Source organism: Acinonyx jubatus, chromosome C1 (genome assembly GCF_027475565.1).
Source record: "Acinonyx jubatus isolate Ajub_Pintada_27869175 chromosome C1, VMU_Ajub_asm_v1.0, whole genome shotgun sequence".
NCBI classification, from domain to species: Eukaryota; Metazoa; Chordata; class Mammalia; order Carnivora; family Felidae; genus Acinonyx; species Acinonyx jubatus.
In genome coordinates, this window is record NC_069381.1 from 35,320,793 (window position 1) to 35,341,022 (window position 20,230).

Below are 20,230 nucleotides of genomic sequence, written 5' to 3' on the forward strand. Positions count from 1 at the left end.
TAAATCCAGTAGAATTCTGTCACATTCAGTAGAATGCATTCAGTAGAATGCAAACCGCAGTCTAATAGCATTAACTAACCACAAAAGAGTACTTCAATAAAATTCAAAGTTGGTAGGATTTTTTTTTTTTAAATCAATGTACAGACTATTTCAGGAGCACACATTTTTGTTTGAAACTGGAGTTCCCGGACAAGAAAGTATGTGAAATTTCATAAATATTAAAGTACATCTGTATCCTAATGATCTATATAGTAATAAATAATTTTGTCAGCTGTACAGTAATTCTCAGCCCCTTGCTTCAGGTAAAGTTCAGTGGCAGAGGAAAAAAAAAAAAAAACAACTATTCCTTGGGGGGCAGAAAGGGATTTATTGCAAGGTATCAAATGGCTTACAATATTGTTAGATGGGCTAAAGAAACTCTAGGCTGATCTTCCAGGAGCAGTTTCTAAGCCAGACCATAGAACTGGGCTATGAAGGAAGCTGCTGTTCCTGCCAAGAACAGGAAGCTACCTGCTGAATCAGAAAGTAGCCACTAGTAGTCACAAGCTCTGGAATCATGCCACCTTTTCCATACCAGGAAGCTACCTGCCAAAGGAAGGAACTATCACCTCTGCTTCCAGGTCTAAACCAAACTGCTTGCCTCTAAACCACCAGGACCAGCAAGATAGATGCCTCAAATTTTCCCTTTCTTTCCCCTCTTAACTCAGTTCATTTTCAGGTCCCAGGTGAATGCATTTGATTGAAGAAACCCATATCTCATCCAAAACCCTAGCAACAAAGGAGTCTGGAAAATGTCGTCCTAAGCTTTTCAGTTTTCAGCATTCCAGGAAGACACACTATAATGAGACTAGAACAGATGTTGAGTGAGCCAGTCCACAGAATCAGTCACACCTCTAATTGACCACACAGTTGTAAAACAAAAATTATATTTTTGTGAAGAAAATTTAAACATGAGCAAACAAACAATAACACAGTAGTTCACTCCATTTGTCAGACTGATGCTAGCATAATTCAGACTTTCCCTATTTTTGCCAGATAATGTTACTTATGCATTTATTCCTATTTAGGCATCTGGAAAATCTTTTAACATCTGAATGATTATGATGAGTAAACAGATTTATTCACTCATTCATTTATTCAACAAATATGTTTTGAATGCCTGCTAAGTGCCAGGCATTGCTTCTGTGCTGCAGCTACAACAGGGAACAAAGGATGTTATATTCTCCAGGTCAGGATTCCCTGTGAAAATTTCCTCCATCCTCTGTGAGGCTGAAGGATTCAGCAGGTTCTGTTGACCGAGGTAAAGACAAAGCAATTGCACTGGGGGGTGACCCTTCAATATTTGGCCTTTTAAACCCAAAAGGTGCAAACATTTGGTCAAAGGATGCAACAACATATAAGCCAAGTATATTGACTTAAAAATTGGGTAAAAATCTAGATTTAAGATATATATTTTTTTTAAAAAACTTCTCGTGACCAAAATTCCACCATTATTTGATGATCCTTAATAATTTTGTCTCATCTGTTTTACTCTTATGCCAACTAATCTTTGGTAGTATGTAGTGAAAGAGCAAATATAATTAATCTTTCCTTGGACTAAAATTACTCAGTTAAACACAGTTGTTCAAGGGTCAGATAGTTTTGTTGACTTTTTCATCCATATGGATGAAAAATTCTATAAAGTAAAACACAGAGAAAAGTCAAAACAAAGTTTCAGACACCTGTTAGTAACATGACTAATATAATTACTGATTGATGCCAAATTAAAAAGCAAATAAAGGAAACAAAGTAGTATTCATGAATTTGCTGATTCATTCAGTAAATAAGTATTTATTGAAAACCTATCATAGTAGTTATCTAGCATGCAGAGGGGCATTGGGTGGCCCAAGGCATGTCCCATCAGGTTCACATGGAACAGCCTCTTGGACCAAGAGCTCAACTTGTAGAGCCTAATGTGGGGTTTGATTCCATTACCTTGAGATCATGACCTGAGCTGAAATCAAGAGTTGGATGCTTAAATGACTGAACCACCCAGGAGCCCCCAAAACATTTTATACTCAGAACGTAAATTACAAAATCACCAACTTAAATTATTTTAAAATACAGTAAAACCTTGGGTTGCAAGTAACTTGTTCTGTGAGTGTTCCACAAGACCAGAGCATTTCTAATAAATTTTAACTTGATAAGTGAGCGATTTCTCACAAGTAGTACGTGACGCTGAACATCACATGATCACAACTGAGCCAATGGCCCAAATTCGCTTTGATATACCAGTGCCTTGGATTACAAGCATGTTTCCAGAACAAATTATGCTCACAAATCAAGGTTTTACTGTATTAAAAAATGGAGCTGATAAGTTGCTGAACCTTAAGAACAAAGTTTTGTTTGCCACTTGGTAAAAGCAGCCAAAACTCACAAATAAAAGATGATGTCAACTTAGCAAAATAGGTATAATTCAACTATCACCTTGAGTCTCCCAGTCTGCTGGGGTTACTCTTTAATATCCAAATAAAAATTACTCAAGACACTGTCACAAGGAATGCAGAAGTTTATGCCCTCCCAGTGTTTTGTACATCCTTTGGGAAGGACCCATGTTTTCCTTCTCACTCATTCTCCTGTTCTCCAGCTCACAATGATTTCTTTTGCCCAAGGCTCTTCCTAAGACCTAGCCTTCCCATCTTTTCAGTGCTTCTCCTCACTGCTCTACTTTCTCCAAGTAGCCCAGGCCTATTGCCCTAGCTGCTCCAAAACTCCAAATTCCTCTCATTTCTTGCTTTCTTTGGCAGATCAGTTCTGCTCTCTCCAGTCCTCTTCTCCCCTACCCATTCCTCATCCCTCCTAAAACTCATACATTGTTTTCCTCAACAATAAGAACCATCTATGTGTGCCACGAATGCTGTTCCCATCCTGAAAGTGAAAATGAGTCATGCCTTTTTTCTGAAGAGCAATTTTTCCCAGGACACAGAGAATATTATTCCTTTAACATCAACATTGGCCTTTCCTCTGTCCCTCAGCATATACTGTTCCCTCTGCCTGAAACCATACCCCCCCCCCCCACACACACACACTCCTCCCAATCCCTCTCATGGCCCATAAATTCTATACAATTTCAAATCTCACTCAGGAATCATTATGTCCGGCACCTGGTATGTGATTGCTGACTAAATAAATACATTAATTATTTCTTCTCAACTGTCAAATACAAATCACATTCATTTCCAGAAAAGATCTTCGGGAAAAACAGACCAAAATTTACTCAGATTTAATCTAATCAATCTTATATTCTAAGCTTCCATGGCCATCAGTTTCCGATTTTTCTGCTTTGTCTCTAAAATTTGTATTGGCTCCTCCAGGTTGAAGATTAGCCAAGACTAGAACATGCTTCTCTCTCCTTACTCCTTCCTTATATTAATTTACTCCTGTAATTGATGTATTTCCAGATGGATCATGCTGCTTGTCAGAAACCCAGCTGCTTCCCGGTGGTCTTTTTTAAAAGACCTTTCTGGCATCTTGTCATTTGGTCAACATTTTAGGTTTGCATTTCTGCTTCTGCAAGTGGAATAACTGCAGCAAGGGCTATTGGCTAACACAGTGCTTTCAGTTTCTTAAACATTTATTCTTTAGATTGTTTAGAAAAGGGCTGCTTTCATACTGTAAGAAGCAAATTAGAGAAAAGAGTGCACACATTAATTCAGATTCAGTCTTAAGGTGGGGACAGATAATAATATGGCAATGATGTTATAATAATTATTTATTGTGTTGTTGGTTTTATTTACCCAGAAAATTCTTATATACATTACAGGTTAGCAAATCAAATATTTCATCAGCCTCAATCTTCTGCAAAATGTCGTATCGATAACCTGTAATATCTTGGGTGTTCTGTTGTCACCCTTTCAATACATTACAAATGGGAAAGATATCTATTATCAATAAGTTTATTATTTCCTGTTCCTGAAAACACTATTTGTACCACCAGAGAGATTCTTGCCTTTTTTCTTACACAGATTTTATTATCTAGTGATAATCTGACTATAAAAGAGGCTTGTTCAAACTTGACTATTGAGCAAACAGGAGAGTAATGCAAGGTAATGATTACTACATGGGCTTTGAAATCAACATCTACATACTGGCTCTGTGATTTTAGATGAATCATTTTAATTCTATGAACTCTAGGATGCTATATTATAAAATGGAGGGGCAGCATATTGACTACTTCAATTAATGACTGTAAGAATCAAATGAGATTAGACTTGTGGCATAGTAAGCATAGAGCCTGAAATACAGCAAGTGCTTCAACAGGAGTCACTACTGTTGTTGTTGTTGTTGTTGAGCCCTGTCATGCAATTTTATTAACTGTATGATATTTTTTCCAATTTTATTGAGGAATAATTGACATATATCTCTGTATAAGTTTAGGGCTACAGCATGATGGTTTGATTTATGTACATCATGAAATGATTACTAACATACATCTTCTCATATTATTGTGGTGCTTTTAGAATCTGAAAAATTCTATTCCCCTCAAGGTTCCTTTTCAGTTTTGATCAGTGTCCAAGGAAAACGTATAAGTAGTAAGTATCCTATTTTCATTCATGATTTGTTCATAAAATCTTGCATCAAAGTCAAATGTATGAAAATTTAACTTTGTCAAAGAAGGGAAAGGAGCTCTATTCTCAATAAGCAAATACATATGCAGATATACTTTTTCCCCCTTAAAACGAACACAAAAAAAGGGGCACCTGGGTGGCTCAGTCGGTTAAGAGTCTGACTCTTGACTTCGATTCAGGTCATGATCTCAGGGTTGTGAGATTGAGCCATGCATAAGGCTACACACTGAGCATGGAGCCTGCTTAAGATATTCTCTCTCTCCCCCCCCCCCCCCCACTGGCACTCTCTCTCTCTCTAAAATAAAATAAAATAAGACACAAAATAAACCAAGTTAACACTAATGGACATCCAAATGAAAATAAAGAGTTAGCACTTTCAGGTTAACCATTTGGTAGCCATCCCAACTGCAATGTATTTATAAGATATATACATTTGATCACCACTATCAGCAATTTCATCTTTCCATTTTCTTTTTTTTTTATTTTTTTTTTAATGTTTATTTATTTTTGAGACAGAGAGAGACACAGCATGAACAGGGGAGGGGCAGAGAGAGAGGGAGACACAGAATCTGAAACGGGCTCCAGGCTCTGAGCTGTCAGCACAGAGCCCGACGTGGGGCTCGAACTCACAGACCGTGAGATCATGACCTGAGCCGAAGTCGGACGCTTAACCGACTGAGCCACCCAGGCGCCCCTCATTTTTCCATTTTCAATTTATTTATGTAAAATATCAGTAAAATGCACAAAATATTTAAAGTTGGACTAATAGTGCTGCACCTACAAACACAGCAAAATCAAACTGTTGCTTGCCACAATGTAACAGATCAATATGTTCACTTATCAGCAGATGTACAAAATGTTTTATTTAGAGGTATAAGTTTAATGTATAAAAGTACAGGTTGTAGGTAACCCAAGAACTACACCTACTGCTCTTTTGACAATTTTTCTTTCTTTTTTTTTAATGTTTATTTATTTATTTTGAGAGACAGCACGCATGGGGGAAGAGCAGAGAGAGGAAGAGAGAGAGAGAATCCCAAGCAGGTTCCACACTGCCAATGCAGAGCCCAACACAGGGCTGGATCCCACGAACCCTGAGATCATGACCCGAGCCTAAATCAAGAGTCGGTTGCTTAACCAAATGAGCCACCCAGGCACCCTGACAATTTTTCTAAAGTTAATGCCACTAATACTTTTTGTAACAATCATTCACCCGAGAATGTTAATAAGCGACTCTTTTTTTTTTTTTTTTTAGTATTTGTTTATTTTTGAGAGAAAGAGAGACAGAGTGCGAGCGGGGAAGGGAGGGCAGAGAGCCTGACACGGGGGCTCAAATCACCAACTGCGAGATCATGACCTGAGACAAAATCAGACAGACACTTAACCACTTAACCCACTGAGCCACCCAGGCACCCCAGTGGGCAACTCTTTTTAATGATGGTGACATAAGGGAGCAGAGGAGACTTCTGGGCAGAAAATGCTGGGAAGTAACCCATTCTACCTTTTCATTAGGCTAGCTACTTCTAGGTGATATATGTTAGTAAGGCTAGTTAATTTCTTGGGTATGAGCCCACTGCTCATGGACAGAATACCATGACAGTGGATAAAGCATTCTCAAGAAAGTTTACAGATGTAGAGCTGAGAGAACATTACAGGCAGGGTTGGAAAATCCATATCCATAAAATGTTTATTCCCCTGAGGATGAATTTATGACCTCTCCATGATGGAAGAGATATAATGTATTCAGCTTGCTATCAAGTAGCTGGCTTTTCCCCCTAGGCAATGCTGCCATATTGAGGACTCAGTGTTAACATCATGTTAGCAGGTTAGGTACTCAAAAGCAGCAGTAGTCAAGTCAGCTTCCTTAAGGGGCAGTCCATGTTTTTGAGCCCATGAAGACTTTTCATCCCTACTACCATAGCCACATTTTCCATGAGTTCATTAAACATGGACTGGGGTGAGGGGCGCCTGGGTGGCTCAGTCGGTTAAGCGGCTAACTTTGGCTCAGGTCATGACTCGTAGTCCGTGAGTTCGAGCCCCGCATCAGGCTCTGTGCTGACAGCTCAGAGCCTGTTTCAGATTCTGTGTCTCCTTCTCTCTGACCCTCCCCCATTCATGCTCTGTCTCTCCCTGTCTCAAAAATAAATAAACGTTTAAAAAAAAAAAAAAAAAACATGGACTGGGGTGGATGATGAAAGGTCATATATTTGCTCAAAAATCCTAGAGGTCTATACTGTGATTCTCCTACTGGTGCTTACCTAACATTTTATTCACCATTGTTATTTGCTGGAGACCCTTGAGTGTCATTAGATCTGCTGGATCATAAGGACCAAATAGAAGAGCATCTTACTTTACAGCCTGGACATGTTGCAGAGCCTTTTCTTGCTCTGTTCCTCATTTTAAAATGGCAGCCTTATGAGTGATTCCTTAGATGATTCCAACTCAAAATATGGTACATATTACCTCCAAAATCCAAAAAGGTCTACCAATCATTGTAACTCTTTTGTCATGGTAGGCTATCCATCAACTCTTCTGTCACCTTGGAAAGGATAACTCAGCATGCTTCAGTCTACTGGATTCCCAGAAACTTCATTGAGGTCGCAGACCCCTATGATTTTTCTCACACTTCATGTTTATATATATCTTATAGGCTTCCAAATTAACTGCTAGTTTCTTATCCTCAGATCCAATCAGCATAATATCATCAACATAATGGACAAGAATGATGTTTTGTGGAATATCAAGACATTCAAGATCTCTGCTGACTAGGATATGGCAGAGATTGAGAGCTGACATAGCACTGAGACAGACAGTAAACGTGTACTATTGACAATGCCAGGTAAAAGTAAGCCACTATGGTTGTTCTTACAACTTGGTATGGAGAAAAAAAGCATTAGTCATATAACACGTGCTAGGGGCTCTTGATATATTCCAGTAAAACATCTCTTTTATAAAAGGACATGTAATTGAAGTCACACCCTAATTAAGTTTATTGAAATCTACAGTCATTCTCCAATGTCTATTGTACTTTTTCCCCAGCCAATGAGTGAATCAAATGCGGATATGCTAGATACCACCATTCTTACATGTTTCAAGTATTTGATGTTGCACTAATCTCTGTATTTCCCCCTAAAATTCAGCATTGCTTCTGATTTACTATCTTGGCAGAAAGAGGAAGTTCCAGGGGCTTCTTAATGACCTCATCCCATGGATTAGGGCGCCAATGCTCCCTAATATATATATATATATATATATATATATATATATATATGGATTTATTTATTTATTTCTGGGCTCTCAATTCTATCACATTGATGTCTATCCTTATATTAATAGTCTTTTTTTTTTTTTTCAATGTTTATTTATTTTTGAGACAGAGACAGAGCATGAACAGGGGAGGGGCAGAGAGAGAGGGAGACACAGAATCCGAAGCAGGCTCCAGGCTCTGAGCTGTCAGCACAGAGCCCGATGTGGGGCTCCAACCCGAACCGTGAAATCATGACCTGAGCCAAAGTCGGACATATTAACCGACTTAGCCACCCAGGCGCCCCTAATAGTCTTTGTTTTCTTACCAGTAGATCATTGTGATTAAGAATGAGCCCTGAGGGGCGCCTGGGTGGCGCAGTCGGTTGGGCGTCCGACTTCAGCCAGGTCACGATCTCGCGGTCTGGAGTTCGAGCCCCGTGTTGGGCTCTGGGCTGATGGCTCGGAGCCTGGAGCCTGCTTCCGATTCTGTGTCTCCCTCTCTCTCTGCCCCTCCCCCGTTCATGCTCTGTCTCTCTCTGTCCCAAAAATAAATTAAAAACGTTGAAAAAAAAATTATAAAAAAAGAATGAGCCCTGAGGGGCATCTGGGTGGCTCAGTCGATTAAGCATCTGACTTTGGCTCCAGTTATGATCTCAGGGTTCATGGGTTCAAGCTCTGTGTGAGGCTCTGTGCTGACAGCTCGGAGCCTGGAGTCTGCTTTAGATTCTGTGTCTCCCTCTCCCTCTGCCTCTCTCTGTCTCTTTCAAAATGAATAAACTTTCAAAAAATTAAAAAAAAAAAAAAAAGAATGAACTCTGGGTTCAAAAATGCTGAATTCAAATCCTGGCTCTACTATTTATTTACGGTACAACTTTAGGCAATTACTTAACCTCTCAGAACCTCAATTTTCACATCTGTAAATAGAGATATTAAGAGTACCTATTACCAGGGAAGGCTGTTAATAAAACTAGGATAGTGTGCATAAAGCAATATCTGAAATATAATTAGTACTCAATAAATATTGTTATTATACAGTATGTGTCAGGCAGGAGCAGGCAAAAAGACCCACCATTTCTCCAGAAACATTGAAAGGAGCTATGTAATAGGTGTGGTACTTCAGCTTGTTCAGATTGAGCACCTGATACATGTAATAAACTACAGAAGATGCCAAAATGAGTAAGGTATAGCCTGAGTCTCTTTCTACTTTTGTTGAAATTATTGATGGCTTAGCATTTAGTCCACAAAATGTGTCCAAAAGGAACTCAGAGGCTGCTGCATCTAGGTGAGATGGTACATGAAGATAAGTGATTCCTACAGATTCTGTTTTGGGGTCAGACCTACAAGGCTGACACTCAAAATGGCCTCAGGCTGCTTAACATTGGTCAGTCCAATCATGTGATACAAGTGCAACTCCAACCACAAGGTAGGCATCATAGGCTGGATTTCCCAGAAAGTACAACCTCATGTTCACATGCAGATAGTTTACTTTAGGAGGTAATCCAAGGGACCAAAGTAGAGGACTAGTGAGAGGGAAACACAAAAGAAGGAAAGCTAATTCAAGAGGGCATACCTGAGTTGATCACAGCTATGGAAACTGGGGCTTGATCTTGTTGGAACATTCTGAAGAGCTGTGAAAAACCACTTCAGAATTGTCTGCCCATATGCCAGAGGAGGGAGCATTTATCCTTCAACTCCCCTCTCCTTTTGGTCAAGGGTTGTCTCATGATGTGGTAAACCCTCACACTTCCCAGAGCACCAATATGAATGCCAGGTGGTTCTTACAGAACCTCTGAGACAGCAAGTAAGATATATGGAGAAGCCGAGATGAGGTGCTGTCACATGACATTTGTGTGAATGAAGCTGGTTCCCTGCAATGGTGGTGTCAAAGGAGGGCCTAGAAGGTATGAAGAAAGTACAGGAGATAGCCAGTATGGTGAGTAAAGCAGCTATTGGCTGGCCTTCAACACAGGATTTATTGTTGTCTTTTCCTGGTGGTTGACATCATCTACTGGCAGGAGCAAGGAGCTGAGATTAGAGTCCTAGGGGAACAACACATCTCTGTTCTTTATCTCTTGCTGAGCTCTTCCCCAAATTGGGAACTAAGTACATGCCTTCCCCTAATTACAAAGGCTGGTGATTTAAAACAGCTAAGGATAAACAGATACAAGTTCCTAGAAGAGTGGAGACAAAGCCTTGAATGTAGAAGACAGGATGACAAGTGTCTCAGTGAGGGGTTTGCCACAGGAATTGAGAGGAAGAAAGATTATCCATTGGGAAAAATGATGAGGATTCAAGCAAAAGGTGGCATTTGGGACAGTCCTTGAAAAAACAAATGGTGTTGGGGAGGCATGTTCTTGGGTTTAAGGATTCAGCAGTGTCCTCAAAGGGGCCTCTGCCTGGGTGAAAATTGGGAAAAGTCTAGCAGATCTTAGAGAAAATAGAGAATAATCTAAAGGGATAAAAAGAAACATAGATCAAAAAGTGACTCTTACTGTTGCCCCTGTGGGAATTAGATAGCCAGGAGGGTGTATTAGTTTCCTATTGCTTTTATAACAAATTACCACAAAATTAACAGCTTCAAACTATACAAATTTGTTATCTTATAGTTCTAGAGGTCAGAAGCTCAAAATGGGTCTCATTGAACTAAAATCAAGGTTATTGGCAGAGCTGTGTCCTTCTGGAGGCTCTAGGAGACAATCCATTTCCTTGCTTTTTTGGAGGCCAGAGGCAATCCTCACTCCTTGACTCATGGCTCCATTCTGCCTTCAAAGCCCTCAATGGTAGATTGAATCCTTCTTGCATTGAAATTACCCTAGCCATGGCTTCTGGTGTTACAAACCCTTCTCTGACTCTGATTCCTTTTCTGCCTTGTCTTCCACTCTTTAAAGACCCTTCTGATTATATTGGGCCCACCTCAATAATCAGTCAGCTGATTAACAACCTTAATTCCCCTTTGCTATATAATATAACATAGTCACAGGTTCTGGAGATTAGGACGCAGGTTTCTTTGAGGGGCTATTATTCTTCCAACAGAAGGGATAAGGGAATAAAAACTCTTTCCAGTCCTGTCCATGCTCTCTGAACATCCCAGCCTCCATTGTTGAGGGAGGTTTCAGCGTTCACAACTTTACTTTGGCCAGAGCCACCTGGTAGCACATCTTGCCTGCTGCAGTCTCTCAGAGGGGTTAACAGCAGTGACAATGTGTGTTGCCTTCTCAAAGAATGCCCTCTCCCCCATCTACCTACAAGGTTGGGACCCTGGGGCTTGGCAGCCATGTTTATCTGTCTTGACTCTGACCCCTTAACCTCAGCTGATTGGACTCAAGTTGGGCCAATCAGATTCTCTCTCCCAAAAAACTTGGACTTGGTTTTGGCCCTCTTGTCTCCACACATGCCATACTATCCCTCCAAGATGCCACTCTCCCCCACAGCTTCATTTCTATTACAGTGACTCCCAAACCTATATCACTAAATCAGACCAGTCTCTGAAGCTCCACAGGTGTCCATCCAGCTGACCCCTGGGCAGCTCCACTTGGATGTCTCACAGGCATCTCAAACTGTCTGATCCTTCACTTTGCTTACATCAGAGGCTGCTTTCTATTATCTTTTCCTGATGAGAACTAACACCCCAATGAAAACCTCTAGGTCCAGAGGTAAGGACTGTGTCCTGGATTTTTTTTTTGCGGGGGGGGGGGGGGGTGTCTTCCACAGCATCTGACACAAAAACTCACACTTGGTTAACACTGATTATTCAGTGGGTTAAGTTTGGGCTACCTACTGAGATCAATTATAGGTCCATTTTAGTAAAGTCTGCAGGCAGATATTGTCAGGGTTGAATTACTTTGGGATTGGCAGATAATGTTTCGGACTTTTTTAGCTAAATCAATATACTAAAAATAAAGTTAACTCCTAGAGTTTCAGTTGCTTTCAGACATGATGTGATTTATCACAATTCCCACCCCTAAGGAGCAGAGGAAAGCCCCAGTGCTTAAGAAAGTCAAGAGGTGCCTTAAGGCTGAAAGCTTTATTTATCTATGGAGTTCTGGGACTCTCTGAATACACTGCCATTGTCTGCTCTTCCCATTAGAGACAAAAAAGTAATTAGCATAACTGAGTCCTTGCTGTTTGCTGGTTACTGACATATGTCTATATCCCTGTTATAGGCTGAATTATGTGACACAAAAATTCATATGTTGAAATCCTAATCCCCCATTACCTCAGAATATGACCATGTTTGGAAATAGGGCCTTCGAAGAAGTAAGTAAGGTAAAATGAAGTCCTATGACTTGGCCCTAATCCAATATTCCTGTTGTTCTTATAAAAAGAGGTTAGGACACAGACGCATACAGAGGAAAGACTATGTGAAGACACTGGAAGAAGATGGCCATCAACAAGGAGAGAGGATTTAAAAGAAAGCAACCTCTTAGAAATCTTGATCTCAGACTTCTAGCCTCCAGAATTGTGAGAAAGTAAATTTCTGTTGTTTAAGCTACCTAGTCTGTAGTACAGGCCTATTTTAAATATATTGTGGGTGTAGTTCCAGACTACTGCAATAACGTGAATATTCCAATATAGAGAGTCAAATGAATTTTTTGGTTTCCCACTGCATATAAAAGTATGTTTACACTATAATATAGTCTACTAAGTGAACAATAGCATTATGTCTAAAAAACTATATATATATATATATATATATATATATATATATATATACTTTATTAAAAAATGCTAACCATCATCTGAGCTTTCAGTAAGTCTAATCAGTGATCATATATCACTATAACAAATACAATAATAATTAAAAAGTTTGAAATATTATGAGAATTACCAAAATGTGACACAGAGACACAAAGTGAGCAAATGCTGTTGGAAAAATGGAGCCAATAGATTTGCCCAACACAAGGTTAACACAAACCTTCAATCTGTAAAGAACAGTATGTGCAAAGTACAATAAAGCAACATACAATAAATTAAGGTAGCCTGTATAGTACTTTTCATGGCAGCCTGAGCAAACTAATAAAGTTCTATTTAACCCTCCTACAAACCCTGCAAAGTAAGTTCATTAGCTCCATTTCATAGATAAGGAAACTGAGGCACAGGGAAGTGAAGTGACTTTCCTGATCCTCCAGCCCATAAGTGACAGGGTAAGGATGGAAGCCCAGGTTTGCCTGATACACAGACCCCATTGCAACCAGTATCTTTTGTTCTAGAGGCTACAGGCCATTTGGAAATTTGACAGAAATGTGGTGTGCTCCTGCTGACCTCCCCTCTCTCCCTGACCTTTGTGGGTTGTTTTGATCTCTCCCTCCTCTGAGTACCTCCAGCCCAACCCAGGCATTGTCAATGACTCCCTGGCACAATTAGCTCCTCGGTTTCATTCAAATTATTTAGAAATTTTGTTTATAAAATTTATTCACCTTAAAAAACATTTTTAATGTTTTTATTTATTTTTGAGAGAGTGAGCATGAGAGGGGTAGGGACAGAAAGAGGCGGGGACAGAGGGTCTGAAGCAGGCTCTGTGCTGAGAGCAGAGAGTCCAAGTTGGGCTCAAACCCATGAACTGTGAGATCATGGCTTAAGCAGAAGTCAGATGCTCAGCCAGCTGCACCACCAGGAGCTCCAAATCACTTAGAAATTTTCGAGTGCTGTTGTGTAGATGCTCTTCCTTGAAACCCTCACATTTTAGGGCTTGTTTTACCCCAAGCTTCCCACCTAGAGTTGGGGAGGGCGTCTCCACTACTTTTCACATCTAGAAAGCCAGGCAGAGAGCAGGACAATTGTACATGCAGAACAATGCACCAGTCTGACCCCACAGTGGTTCCCATTCATCATTTTATTTAATCCTCACAACAAACCTATGAGTTTGGCATTATTATCATCTTCATCTTACAGATGAGAAAACAGAGGCATCAGGCAGTTAAGAAACTTGCCTAATGCCCATAGGAGACTGAAGGGTCTGTGAAGACCTCCTTAGGAAAGTATACTTAAACTGAAGGAGGAGTAGAAAATGGAAAAAAGCATGTGCAAAGATCCTATGGCAGGAAAGAGCCTTTGTGTTTGAGGGGCTAAAGGAAGAACATTCGCAGAGTACGAGAGAACAAAATGAGGCAGGAGCCAGGCTAAACAGGGCCTCCGAGGTCTCACTAAAGGTTTAAGTCTCTGTCACAAGAGCAACAGAAGCCATCATTAGGTTTTAACCAGGGGATAATGGGATCAGGATTGCAGCTTGAAAAAAAGTTTCTGGGGCGTCTGGGTGGCTCAGTCAGTTAAGTGCCAACTTAGGCTCAGGTCATGATCTTGCAGTTCGGGCTGTGTACAGACAGTTTAGAGCCTGGAGCCTGCTTCGGATTCTGTGTCTCCCTCTCTCTCTGCCCTTCCCTCATTCATGCTCTTTCTCTCAAAAAAATTTTAAAAATAAATAAATAAAATTTTAAAAAAAGGAAAAGACCTTTTTTTTTTTTTTAATGTTTATTTGTTTGAGAAAGAGAGAGACAGAGCGTGATGGGGGAGGGGCAGAGAAAGAGGGAGACACAGAATCAGAAGCAGGATCCAGGCTCTGAGCTGTTAGAACAGACCCCGACATGAGGCTGGAACCCATGAACTCTGAGATCATGACCTGAACGGACATCAGACGCTTAATCGACTGAGCCACCCAAGAGCCCCAAAAAGATCTTTCTGAGAGCAGTGCAGATAAAAAATGAGAGGGAGAATGAGATATAGGGAGACCATTAGGGTCCATGGCAGTAATCTAGGCAAGAGATGCTGGGAACACGGATTAGGACAATAGCAGTGGAGATAGGAGTGGAAGTGGAAGCAAGTAAATGCTTTTAAGAGCCATTTAAGAAGGAAAATTGACAGCATTTGGTGATGGATTGGGCATGGGGTGAGAGAAGTTGAGGTCCCAGGTTTCTGACTGGTGCCACTAGCTGGGTGTTGCATAGTTTCTTCAGATAGGGGACACTGGACAAAGAGAAGGTGTGTGCAAAATTATGTGTTCAGACACATAATTTAACATAGGCATGTTAAACTTAAGGTAAGACACCCACATGGAACTATCAAATAAGTATGTAGATGCGAAGGTTTGAAGGTCAGAAGGGAAGTATGGACTAGAGATGGATACTGGGGAGTTGTATCCAGGGCCAACTAGGCACATTAGTTCCCCAATATTTCTAGAAACCCACACACAAAAAAATGCTTTACTCTTCTTTAAATCGGAAGTAAAAACAAACTTTTAAATCAAAGACGTTTTAGAGGCACCTGGGTGGCTCAGTCAGTTAAACGTCTGACTTGGGCTCATCATGATCTCTCAGTTCCTGGCTTTGAGCCCCACATCAGGCTCTGCACTATGTGGAACCTGCTTGGGATTCTCTTTCTCCCTCTCTCTCTGTCCCTCCCCCTCTCAAAATAAATAAACTTTAAAAGAGAGGTTTTAATGTACAATATTAATATATGCATCTTTATGCCAATGCAATCATAAAAAATAATTTATTTATTTATTTTTAATTTTTTTTCTTAATGTTTTTATTTATTTTTGAGACAGAGAGAGACAGAGCATGAGCAGGGAAGGGGCAGAGAGAGAGGGAGATACAGAATTGGAAGCAGGCTCCAGGCTCTGAGCCATCAGCACAGAGCCCAATGCGGGGCTCGAACTCACAGACTGTGAGATCATGACCTGAGCCGAAGTCGGACGCTCAACCAACTGAGCCACCCAGGCACCCCATAAAAAATAATTTAAAAAGAAATTGTTCCGTAGGAAGGGGACCACAAAAGCCATAATGCTTCCCTGGTTGTATTGCTAAGAATGCTTTCTGCTACAAATATCAGAAAGCTCACTCTAAATGGTATCAGCAGTGACAATATTTAAAATTTCCCTTGTTTGAGGAAGTTCAGCATTAGGGTGGCCTCTGGGGTTGGCAGACTGAGTGCTGTCAAGGACAAAGACTCCTTCCAGCTCTGCGCTCTGGCATCCCTGCTGTTGGCTTCATCCTCAGCTGTTAATACGACTGCATTAGTTCCAGGCCACATCCAGACTTGACAACATTCCCAGGAAGAAGAGTCACTGTTGCTTCCAGTGGTTCTCTCCCAGGAGTGAGGAAACCTTTCCCAGAAGCCCCCCCAACAAATGTCCCCTTAGCCTCACTGGATAGGACCAGCGCATAGCCCCATTTCTAAGCTGATTATTACCAGCAAGAAGGATGGAATTAATATGATGGACTTACAGTAATCATCTGGGGTGGAACTGAAGTTAGGAAGTCAACCATAATGCCTTCCCTAGAAGTCTTCCTCCAGGAGATGAGAATTGAAGCCAAAAGCATGGATGAACTCACCTAGGGAGAACGTTTGGAGGGAGAAGCACGAAGGACATAGGAGTTTCAGCATCACCAACATCTACTGAGGGCTAACATTGCAGATTGAGTCAGTTATGGGTCCTGCTACAGAGGGGCTTCCTGTCTGATGGAAGAGATGCACCAATGAACACAGTTATAAATGGACTGGAACTATAGTTGGAAGTCAGCACAGAGCCTGAGAGCAGACTGGGTTGGAGTCTCAGTGTGTATTAACTGTGTGTCCAGGCAGGTTTCTTTAGCTCTCTGCCTCAGTTTCCCCTCTGTAAAGTACCCTTTATATACTAAGTATCAAATAAATGCATCTTTTATTATTTCATTATCATTCACATTATACAATATTTAGGCAGTGGGAAGCCATTGGAAGGGAATTAACAGGCAAGTGTCCTGTCAGATTGGTGTCTTGGTTAGATGGCTTGGGCAAGCTATGCTCTGTCCCTGCTCTGGGTTTCCTCTTCACTAGGTCACCATGAGCCACTCATCGAGTTTCCTTCCAGCTGCCCCCAAGGCTGAGCCCCTCCAGGCCCCAGCATCATCTCCACAAAACCTCTGTGTTGGTTTTAGCAGCGTTCCTGTGCCTTGGAATCAGGATGAATTACTGTCCCTCCTTTCACCCCTGTCCGCTTGCATTGTTGCCACTCAAAGAAATTAATCAGGCTTATTAAGCATGACCTCCCTTTTGTAAGCCCTGCTCCCAGTCTGCCACTCTGTACCTGTCTGCTGCTCTCCTAGCTTGCTTCCAGTCATAGAGGCCTCAGCTTCCCTTGGTTCTCTGATGGGGGCAGGGGCAGGCGGTCAGTGGCCACATCTTTTGTTGTTTGCAGAGACTGACGCACCGGACTGGATCGGACAAAGGCAGAATGCTCTGCTGTAGTGAGCACAAGGCTCTTTGTTGCCATGGCTGTGGAAAAAATAGGAACAAAAAGGATAGATGTTGCATCCAAATATGCTAATAATTAACACTTAGCACCATAGATATAAAAAGCACTTAATACTAAATTACTATGGTCATAATAGCTGTTCTTTATTCAGCCCTACTCCATATGGCATCATGGCTTGGTAGTTAAGTACACGTGAGCTGGAACCTGACTGCCTGGGTCCAAATCCTAGGTCTGCAATTTATCAGCTCTGGGACTTTGGGCAGGTTACTCAAACTTCTCAAGTCTCAGTTTTGCATATATAAAGCACAGACAATGAAAGTTATAACTCATGGGGCTAAATGAGTCCATACTATGCTTATAAAGCACTTAAACATGGCATGCCACATAATACATACTCAATGAATATCATACTTTTTAAGGCTTTATATACATTGCATAACAAATTTAGACCTCAAAACAAACTTGTGACATAGACATTATTATTATCCCTATTTACCAGTTGAGGAAATCAGGACTCAGAGAGGTTGTGTAACTTTCCCAAAGTCTCTCAGCAAGAACATAGCAGAACCCAATTCTGTTTGACTCTAAAGTCACGTGCTTTCCACTGCACCAAGTTACTGTCTTCCATGAGTGACTGGCAAGAGGCCCCACATCAGTGGGATGATACATTGTTGGTGACTGTTTCACAAAATCCTTCTCCCTTTAGTCAAATTGGAATATGTGAGGTATTTTTAGAATGTCGGACAAAAGAGTCCTGCATACAAGGACTAATTGCATAATTGATAGTTTCTCTCTTCCCCAGCCTGCCTTTATGCCCAGTATATGTGGCCCGGTTCTCTGGTAGAAGGTGGCAGGCCAGCTAGGGAAAAGCAGAGAGCCCAGCTCTGGGGAGGACTTCCTAAAGTTCCAGCTGTCTGATGACTTGACTGGCAGTGGAGCCATGGGCAGAACCTGGCCACAAGGCACCAAGCCATACCAGGTCCAGGGGCTGGGCAGATCTGGGGACAGATCTTGTACCCTAATAGTCTTTGGACATCACCAAGGAAATAAAGTGAAACTACATATCCCAAATCACCTTCTTGCCAGAGAAGTTTAAATTCTTTGTTTTTTAATGTAATGGAATCCAAAGTCTTATTAAACCTCCTGTACAGTAGACATTTGGCTGCCAGACCAATGCTCATCAGGGCCCTGACCACTGCCCAGCCCAGTTAGGCCTCTGCCCATACTGCTACTCAAACAAAGTCAGTCCTCTGCACATAATTCTACACGACAAACTCTTGTTTAGTATTCAAAAGCAGCTCAGGGGCACCTTGCTGGCTCAGTCGGTTGAGTGTCCAACTCTTGATTTTGGCTCAGGTCATCATCACAGGGTTGTGGGATCAAGCACCGCATCAGGCTCTGTACTGTGCATGGAGCCTGCTTGGGATTCTCTTTCTCTCTTCCTCTGCCTTTCTTCCCCCCACCCACCCCCACCTCTAAAAACAATAAAAAAGCAGCTCAATTGCTAAATAAATCCCTAGGCAAAAATAAAGCTCAGCCTTACAATATCTCTAGGAAAGAGAAGCAACTGGCTGTATCATTAATTGCAACCATTCACTGAGCCCACACTTTGGGCAAGGCACAGCGCTTAGCATAACACTTCTCACAGATTCCACCCATCCTCCTACCCCTCACCTGTCCCTCTAGTTTATGGCTAGCCTCTGATGGCTCCTCCCCTGTGCATCTCCCATGTCTCGATGTCCATTTGCAATCAAATAAGAACTGGCTGGGTTCATCCTGGACTCTGGAAAACATGACCCTGGCTCCTCAATGAGGACACAGTTTGGTGTTAAGACAACAGCCTGTGAAGGGGCCTCCCTGGAGATCCCCAGGCTATGTCCATACCTAGTTCAAGATGGCAGAGCCCACTTATGTGTGGACAGGCAAACTGTCTATGCTATGTGGACCCCCACATACACCTGACCACAGGCCTCTTCCTCAATCTCTTCTACCCACACCTGCCTCTTACCTCCTACTTACACCCCCCTGGACTCCCAAATGAAGACCAGAGCAGGAGGGAAATGGTGAGGCTATAGATTCATTAAAAATAGCAGGAGATGGGGCACCTGGGTGGCTCAGTCGGTTGGGCATCCGACTTCGGCTCAGGTCATGATCTCGCGGTGCGTGAGTTCAAGCCCCACGTCAGGCTCTGTGCTGACAGCTCAGAGCCTGGAGCCTGTTTCAGATTCTGTGTCTCCCTCTCTCTCTGAACCTCCCCCGTTCATGCTGTCTCTCCCCGTCTCAAAAATAAATAAACGTTAAAAAAAAATGTTTAAAAAAAAATAGCAGGAGCTCTGTAGTCAGATAGACATAGGTTTAAATTTCACTATTTTTCTAAATAGCTGTGTGACTTAGGCTGGTCACTTAACCTCTCTGAGTCTCATTTTCTCATCTCCAAAAGAGGAATTATCTTCTGTACTCTTAATATTTCTGTGAGGATTAGAAACAATATATATGGGTTATGCCCAGTGGCATTCAACCAATGGTAGCATTGTCAGACATAGGTGTGTCCTTTATGCTCATTTAAAGTATATATACATTCGGTCCCTAAATTCTTACAACCACCAGTCTGCAAGGTCAGCACACCAGTGGTGTTACTGTGATGAGCTTGGCTGGGTTATAGCTAAGCTCTCCTGCGAGACCTAGACCTTAGTCTCGTGCAGATATGAACATTTTGGCCCCTCTTCCCTGGTTTGGCTGGGATTGTCCCAGTTTTAACACTGAAATTTCCACTCCTGGGAGCACTGGAAGTTCAGTCTTGGGAAAACAGGAATGGTTGGTCACCCTATCAAGGCAGCTGACCCAGAGCAGATGGAGAAGGTGTCAGACCTGAGAGAAGAAGCTGGGCTTCCAATAACCTTTCCCAGCTGGATGGACCAGCCAGGCCCTGTATCTACTCAGCCCCTCATTCCTGGTTCCCAGCCAAGTCCTGGTTAAGCAGAGGTCAAGGGTGACACCTAGAGGTTATGTTAAAAACTGCAGTATGGGAGCGCCTGGGTGGCAGTCAGTTAAGGACTCTTGATTTCTGCTCAGGTCCCAAGCTCATGGTTTGTGAGTTTGAGCCCTACATCCAGCGCTGTGCTGACAGTGCAGAGCCTGCTTGGGATTCTCTCTC

The 20,230-nt window shown here is 41.8% G+C and overlaps 1 long non-coding RNA gene across 3 annotated transcripts in view; it reads right to left on the reverse strand.

Moving 5' to 3' along the window:
- Positions 1–17,868, reverse strand: part of LOC113599385 (uncharacterized) — a 39,403-nt gene extending 21,535 nt beyond the window's left edge. For 2 of the 3 annotated variants that reach the window (XR_008294597.1, XR_008294598.1), the window contains exons 1-2: positions 16,909–17,868; positions 16,070–16,177 (exon numbers count right to left, since the gene is read on the reverse strand). This is a non-coding gene — a long non-coding RNA (uncharacterized LOC113599385). The remainder of the gene's footprint in view (positions 1–16,069; positions 16,178–16,908) is intronic. The other variant, XR_008294600.1, reaches the window with a different exon arrangement.
- Positions 17,869–20,230: the final 2,362 nt, after the last annotated feature.